Source organism: Panthera uncia, chromosome E1 (assembly GCF_023721935.1).
Source record: "Panthera uncia isolate 11264 chromosome E1, Puncia_PCG_1.0, whole genome shotgun sequence".
NCBI lineage: Eukaryota > Metazoa > Chordata > Mammalia > Carnivora > Felidae > Panthera > Panthera uncia.
In genome coordinates, this window is record NC_064814.1 from 46288850 (window position 1) to 46297390 (window position 8541).

The 8541-nt window shown below is 37.8% G+C and overlaps 1 pseudogene; it reads left to right on the plus strand.

Annotated features, from left to right (window-relative positions):
* Positions 1-546: 546 nt before the first annotated feature.
* The window catches only part of LOC125926154 (serine/threonine-protein phosphatase 2A catalytic subunit beta isoform-like), a 26947-nt pseudogene continuing 18952 nt past the window's right edge, over positions 547-8541 (plus strand).

Here is an 8541-nt window from a genome sequence, read left to right on the forward strand (position 1 = left end):
TAGTCCAGTTCCTACAGGAGTAACTACCATGTGAAGGGAAACCAGACTACTTTCAGCAGGGCAGCCCATGGAGATACTCAAGCTCTTTGGGTACTAGTGTGGTTAACTCCTGCCTTTGGAAATTGTTCTTGCCCCAGATTACTTGCCAGCAGTTGTTGGACCTCTGCTTGGCCAACAGTGGTGTGCATGTGCTAGCCTCTCTTCTCTGTCATTGCTGTCATCATCACTAATGTAGCTTTTGTTGGACATGACCATGATTTGTCTAAGCCAAGGAAATGATAGTAAAGACAGCACTGCCTTCATCTCCATTGCTTGAATCTTTGTTTGTGTCAAGGCCTTCCCACCTGCTTCTGATGTAGGTACTTAAGAGTCACATTGGAAGAGGAACATTGTATCTTCAAGCACCATAACTACAAGAACGTTGAAAAGCTAGATTCAATGTTTAATGTCTGTGGCAAGTTGTTCATCTTCCAGTGGATAACGTCACGACCCTAAGACCTCGGCTTGGCCATCACCATCTGAATTTTCATCTTTGCCCAGGAGCCCATGTCACCCACCCTGCTGAGTATCTGGAAAAACAAGGACATAAGCAGTAGAGTGCTGCTGAGCTTGTATGAGGTAAAGGATAAAAGTAAGGGACCTCTAAATCTACCAAAATCCAAAATTTTTCAAGTAGCTTTTTTGCTGCTGATAAGTCTTCATGAAGGCCTATGCCATGCTCTACCTTTTCTATTAGCCTTTTGGATAATCTGTGTACTGAGCACCAGCAACCCCATTTTCTGGTTTCTAGGTGACAGGGACCTTCAGAACCACCCATGGACTCAGGCTTCCTACCAACCACTGGAAAGCTCCTCCACCTACCCTCCTTTCATTGTCACTCAGGAACCATACCTGATGTCAGAGAGGTGATTAGGCTGGCAAGTGTGGCTCTATAACTCTAAACAAGGGTGAATATGGTATCCTTTCTGGGCATCATGTGTTCTTAGCCACATCCAATGAGCCCATGGAGAATTTGGTGTGTTTCTCAGCCCCTTTTTGCCTACCTGATCATGACCAGATGACAAAGTGCTATGTGAGATGTCAGGAGAGAAAAGACACATTTTATTTATAGACTTCATCTGTCTGCCTACAACTCATTCCAACACCTCTCTTCTCCTTTCTGTGCCTCTCTCACCTTTTCTCTCCTCTTTCTGTTTTTAATGACTTTAGGGACCAAAACAAGAAAGCAAAACAACTAGAAAGCAGACTCTCCAATTTGCTTCTCCTCTCGATGATATCTAGAAGGAGAGAGGGAGGTTGTCCAGTAAAATAGGCTGCCAGAGCTCTCTGACCCTCTATTTTATGCCCCCCCACCACCTCACAAGCTTTCTTTTACAAGTCCTAGAAAGTTCAAGTGAAGACAGACAAAGGATTGTGGGATTGAAGTACTGAGGTGGGTGTGAGTCTGTGGGACAGGGATGATTCATTGCCCTATTATACACAGTATTCTTTTAGGCTAATCCTAGCCCAATATCACCACCACTACCCTTCCCCATAAGACATGCACACTCTTTTCTCCTTACTGTGTCCAAATTTCTAAGAAACCTTGTAGATATTTCTTCAGCATTAACCTGGAGGGGATGGAGAAGAATGTTACAGGAATGAGATTCTATTAGGAATTAAATTAACTCTTTTAAATGATTACTTTAAATCTAAAATAATGTAAATAAAAAGGAAGAGTGTACAGCTCTGAGAAGTTTATCTACACCTCCTTTGTTTCTGGGATAAAGTGAGGGTTTTTACTAGCAAGGACTGAAAAGATGATATACAGAGATGGATAAATTGTTTTAGTTTGATAAAAGCATCTATAATAAAATGTGAGGCAACAGTCGTACATAATATTTTTAGTTCAGAAGCCTCCTCTTCTATCTTCAGAAAAGGATGCAAGCACTATCTTTTCCATCTCCATGACTAGTTTAGCCATCTTTATTCTTATATCATTCAAGAACAGGCTGGAGATGCCAAAAATAAATGAAATGCAATACTTTAGGTAGTGTTTGTTGTACTTAAAATTGTATATAAAAAACACCAAGGCAATTGTAAAGGAATTCAGAACATAATCAACTTTTCTGGCAGTTTTTTTAATAATATTTACAATTTCCACTTGTTTATCTGGCTTAACTCAAGGACACAACCTTAGGAGCAAACATAATTGATATATAACGTTTTCACTTTTTCTGCTCCCTGTAAAGCAAAATTGACTAATGTTTTTGGAGGGAACCCATTAAAATTTGCATATATATTTAATTCTGCTAAACTTGCGTAGACCAGAATTAGATGAAGGGAGAGAAGAATAGAAATTCCATGGAAAGATGCATGACTAAGGTGGTAGCATTTTGACCAAGATTTTCAGGTTAAGATGCTGAATATATCTGTAAGGAAAGAAAAAAAAAAAAACATCTTACAGATACATTACCTGCACTTTCCAGATATCTAAGTATTTGAAAACCTTTAAGCTATTACCTATTCATACATGTACATACAAGTGCTACTCACCAAATATTTCTGACTCGTGTCTGGGCAGAAGGGTGGTTGAATTTTCCCATCCCCTTTGCACTGATCATGGTCATGTGACTTGCTTTGGTGGATGAATCTTGAGAAGCTCTATGTGTCACATCTGGGACAAAGCTGTAATGGCTAGTGCACAGTTTGTCAGAACCTCTTTTTCTGTGCCATGGCAACCAGCCCCAGGTGGGGAGGTTCTATTAGCTTTGTCCTAGTGTAGAGAGACACAGCACATGTTCCTCCCCTTTTCTCCAATCCCTTAACCCACATGAATTTGTAGCATGAATCAAAAACAAGCCTTTGTTATTTTGGGGCGTTCAGATTTTGAAGTTATATTGTTACTGCAACCCAATCTAGCCTAGCATGATGAAAACATTTTTTAGATTTTTTTTTCTATATGTTGGGTGTTTATGAATAATTGTGAGAATTGCACATCTTGATACAGGCCATTATTTTTTGATGTCTATTTCTTGCCCAGTTTTTTTTTAAGTTCATTTATTTATTTTTAGAGAGATAGAACACAAGCAAAGGAGGGGCAGAGAGGGAGGAAGCAGGGAGGGAGGGAGGGAGGGAGAGAGAGAGAATGAATCCCAAGTAGGCTCCATGCCATTAGCACAAAGCCCAACATAGAGCTTGAACTCATGAGCAATGAGATCATAACCTGAACCAAAATCAAGAGTCAGATTCTTAACCAACTGAGCCACCCCAGGCGCGCCTTGCCTAATTCTTGATCCTATTGTTTCTGACAGGTAAACAGACTTCAAATATTTGGAAACTAAACACTATAAAAGCTTACGTGATCACGTATAGATTTTCATGTGAATTTGTTATATTGTGTGCACATTTATCCTGCACTTTCTTGGAATTCTGTGTCATATCCATTGGCAACTGACTGGTCCATATCCATACTACATTACGCACTTCTAAAAAAAAATTGCAACATATAACTAATCTGTGTTCTTATGGTACAAATTCTAGGAATACACATTTAGTGGAACTCAATAAACTTGAGCTGAAAATATAATGGAGATTATGGCTGATAAAGAAGAGGAGGATAGGGATTTCAAGAAGAGATAATGCTTCAGGAACATGCATGTTCAGTTTACTGTAAAGCAATTCAGTTTGTACAAATAATTTACTGCCTATGTGTTCTGATATCTGAAAATCAGAATTTAGTTTCAAAGTTCATAGCTCACAACATGTAGTATATACATACAATGGAATATTACTCAGCTATAAAAACGAATGAAATCTTGCCATTTGCAACGATGTGGTTGGAGTTAGGGGGTATAACGCTAAGCAAATAAGCCAGTCAGAGAAACACAAAAATCATATGATTTCACTCATGTGGGATTTAAGAAACAAGCAAGTAAGGCAAGGGGAAAAAGAGAGAGAGGCAAACCGAGAAACACACTCTTAACTGCAGGGAATACACTGTTGGTTACCAAAGCTGAGGTGAGTGGGGGGATCAGTGAAATAGGTGATGAGGACCAAGGAGTACACTTGTGATGAGTACTGGGTGTTGTATCGAAGTGTTGAATCATTATATTGTACAACTGAAATTAATATTACACTGTTTGTTAAGTGGAATTTATATAAAATTTTTAAAGTATATAGAAGCACAAAAGGAGGAAATTAATATGAGGATTAGCAGAGGACATTGTGTTTCTAGGGGAAAATGGTAAATTGACACATTTTAGACATTCAGTATTTACTGGATGTCTTTCTCAGTGGGAATTCTTTGGGGGAAGTATATTTCAGTCCTTGGAGTAAAACCTTTGCCAACTCACAATGCATTGTCTTTCTTTTCTCACCATATGATTTTATTTCCATTTTTCTGGCACAAGAAAACAGGTGAAAATGTTGAACTTCATGATAGGTCTGAAGGTATTGAGAATAATTTTTGATGCATATTTTCTGAGAAGATTTTGGTGATCAAGTGATCATTTTGGTGTTCCTCATCTCATGATCTTAACTGTTCTCATTATATTCCCTAATAAGCACCAATAGAATTTAATGCAGTACAGTTTTAAATGCTCTATTGTTAAAATGCATTCACACAAAAATCTAATTATGTCTACTAAATCTTAATAGTATATTTTGTAAATTTTGGTAATTTATGATAGAAGCATCTCCAATCATTCAGAGGTAATTTTTTTTTCTATACACATCTATGTGGTGCTCATGAAATGAGCAGTGAACACGAGGACACTATTAAAATGATTTATTTTAATCATGATAAACATGGTTGATTTATTTGTTTATTCATTTGGTAGATATCTATTAAATAGCTATATATTTTTTGCATGGTTATTTTTTATTATTGATTAATGTAGTGTCACAAGATTATATATTTCTGTGATATGCAAAAATATTCTGTACTTGATACAGACATTGGGAACAAGGAAATGTTAAAATATGGGAACATTAACATGAAATGAATATATAAAAATCATTAAAAATGGAAAGATAATACCATAAATATTAAGTATTTTAGAATTACCTAGAATGAAATTTTAAAACATACAAAGCATTCATTGCCATGATTGTCTTTGTTTTGTTTTGTTTTTTTCTTGACAGATATTCTGGATGTAGAATTTCATTCTACATTCCATTTCATTGAATAGTTAAGAGGGCATCCAATATGCTTTGTATTTATTTTTTTAATATCAAATTTATTGTCAAATTGGTTTCCATACAACACCCAGTGCTCATCCCAAAAGGTGCCCTCCTCAATACCTATCACCCACCCTCCCCACCCTCTCACCCCCATCTACCCTCAGTTTGTTCTGTTTCGAAGAGTCTCTTATGTTTTGGCTCTCTCCCTCTCTAACCTCTTTTTTTTTCCTTCCCCTCCCCCATGGACTTCTGTTAAGTTTCTCAGGATCCACATAAGAGTGAAAACATACGATATCTGTCTTTCTCTGTATGACTTATTTCACTTAGCATAACACTCTCCAGTTCCATCCACGTTGCTACAAAAGGCCATATTTCATTCTTTCTCATTGCCACGTAGTATTCCATTGTGTATATAAACCACAATTTCTTTATCCATTCGTCAGTTGATAGACATTTAGGTTCTTTCCATAATTTGGCTGTTGTTGGGAGTGCTGCTATAAACATTGGGGTACAAGTGCCCCTATGCATCAGCACTCCTGTATCCTTTGGGTAAATTCCTAGCAGTGCTATTGCTGGGTCATAGGGTAGGTCTATTTTTAATTTTTTGAGGAACCTCCACAGTGTTTTCCAGAGTGGCTGCACCAGTTTGCATTCCCAAAAACAGTGCAAGAGGGTTCCCGTTTCTCCACATCCTCTCCAGCATCTACAGTCTCATGATTTGTTCATTTTAGCCACTCTTACTGGTGTGAGGTGATATCTGAGTGCGGTTTTGATTTGTATTTCCCTGATGAGGAGCGACGTTGAGCATCTTTTCATGTGCCTGTTGGCCATCTGGACATCTTCTTAGAGAAGTGTCTATTCATGTCTTCTCCCATTTCTTCACTGGATTATTTGGTTTTTTTGGGTGTGGAGTTTGGTGAGCTCTTTATAGGTTTTGGATACTAGCCCTTTGTCCGATATGTCATTTGCAAATATCTTTTCCCATTCCGTTGGTTGCCTTTTAGTTTTGTTGGTTGTTTCCTTTGCTGTGCAGAAGCTTTTTATGTTCATGAGGTCCCAATAGTTCATTTTTGCTTTTAATTCCCTTGCCTTTGGGGATGTGTCAAGTAAGAAATTGCTGCAGCTGAGGTCAGAGAGGTTTTTTCCTGCTTTCTCCTCTAGGGTTTTAATGGTTTCCTGTCTCACATTCAGGTCCTTTATCCATTTTGAGTTTATTTTTGTGAATGGTGTAAGAAAGTGGTCTAGTTTCATCCTTCTGCATGTTGCTGTCCAGTCCTCCCAGTTTCATTTGTTAAAGAGACTGTCTTTTTTTTCCACTGGATATTCTTTCCTGCTTTGTCAAAGATGAGTTGGCCGTACTTGTGTGGGTCTAGTTCTGAGGTTTCTATTCTATTCCATTGGTCTATGTGTCTGTTTTTGTGCCAATACCATGCTGTCTTGATGACTATAGCTTTGTAGTAGAGGCTAAAGTCTGGGATTGTGATGCCTCCCGTTTTGGTCTTCTTCTTCAAAATTACTTTGGCTATTCGGGGCCTTTTGTGGTTCCATACGAATTTTAGGATTGCTTGTTCTAGTTTTTTGAAGAATGCTGGTGCAATTTTGATTGGGATTGCATTGAATGTGTAGATAGCTTTGGATAGTATTGACATTTTAACAATATTTATTCTTCCAATCCATGAGCACGGAATGTTTTTCCATTTCTTTGTATCTTCTTCAATTTCCTTCATAGGCTTTCTATAGTTTTCAGCATACAGATCTTTTACATCTTTGGTTAGGTTTATTCCTAGGTGTTTTATGCTTCTTGGTGCAATTGTGAATGGGATCAGTTTCTTTATTTGTCTTTCTGTTGCTTCATTATTAGTGTATAAGAATGCAACTGATTTCTGTACATTGATTTTGTATCCTGCGACTTTGCTGAATTCATGTATCACTTCTAGCAGACTTTTGGTGGAGTCTTTCAGGTTTCCCATGTATAATATCATGTCATCTGCAGAAAGAGAAAGTTTGACTTCATCTTTGCCAATTCTGATGCCTTTGATTTCCTTTTGTTGTCTGATTGCTGATGCTAGAACTTCCAACACTATGTTAAACAACAGCGGTGAGAGTGGACATCCCTGTCGTGTTCCTGATCTCAGGGAGAAAGCTCTCAGTTTTTCCCCATTGAGGATGATATTACCTGTGGGCTTTTCATAAATGGCTTTTATGATGTTTAAGTATGTTCCTTCTATCCCGACTTTCTCGAGGGTTTTTATTAAGAAAAGATGCTGAATTTTGTCAAATGCTATTTCTGCATCGATTGACAGGATCATATGGTTCTTGTCTTTTATTAATGTGATGTATCACATTGATTGATTTGCGAATGTTGAACCAGCCCTGCAGCCCAGGAATGAATCCTACTTGATCAAAGTGAATAATTCTTTTTATATGCTGTTGAATTTGATTTGCTAGTATCTTATTGAGAATTTTTGCATCCATATTCATCAGGGACATTGGCCTGTAGTTCGTTCTCTCTCTCTCTCTCTCTCTCTCTCTCTCTCTCTCTCTCTCTCTTTCTCGGTCTCTGTCTGGTTTAGGAACCAAAGTAATACTGGCGTCATAGAATGAGTCTGGAAGTTTTCCTTCTCTTTCTATTTTTTGGAATAGGTTGAGAAGGATAGGTATTATCTCTGCTTTAAATGTCTGGTAGAATTCCCCTGGGAAGCCATCTGGTTCTGGACTCTTATTTGCTGGGAGATTTTTGATAACTGATTCAATTTCTTCGCTGGTTATGGGTCTGTTCAAGCTTCTATTTCCTCCTGTTTGAGTTTTGGAAGTGTGTGGGTGCTTAGGAATTTGTCCATTTTTTCCAGGTTGTCCAGTTTGTTGGCATATAATTTTTCATAGTATTCCCTGATAATTGCTTGTATTTCTGAGGGATTGGTTGTAATCATTCCATTTTCATTCATGATTTTATCTATTTGGGTCATCTCCCTTTTCTTTTTGAGAAGCCTGGCTAGAGGGTTATCAATTTTGTTTATTTTTTCAAAAAACCAACTCTTGGTTTCCTTGATCTGCTCTACAGTTTTTTAGATTCTATATTGTTTGTTTCTGCTCTGATCTTTATTATTGCTCTTCTTCTGCTGGGTTTAGGCTGCCTTTGCTGTTCTGCTTCTATTTCCTTTAGGTGTGCTGTTAGATTTTGTATTTGGGATTTTTCTTGTTTCTTGAGATAGGCCTGGATTGCAATGTATTTTCCTCTCAGGACTGCCTTCGCTGCATCCCAAAGCGTTTGGATTGTTGTATTTTCATTTTCGTTTGTTTCCATGTATATTTTAATTTCTTCTCTAATTGCCTGGTTGACCCACTCATTCGTTAGTAGGGTGTTCTTTAACCTCCATG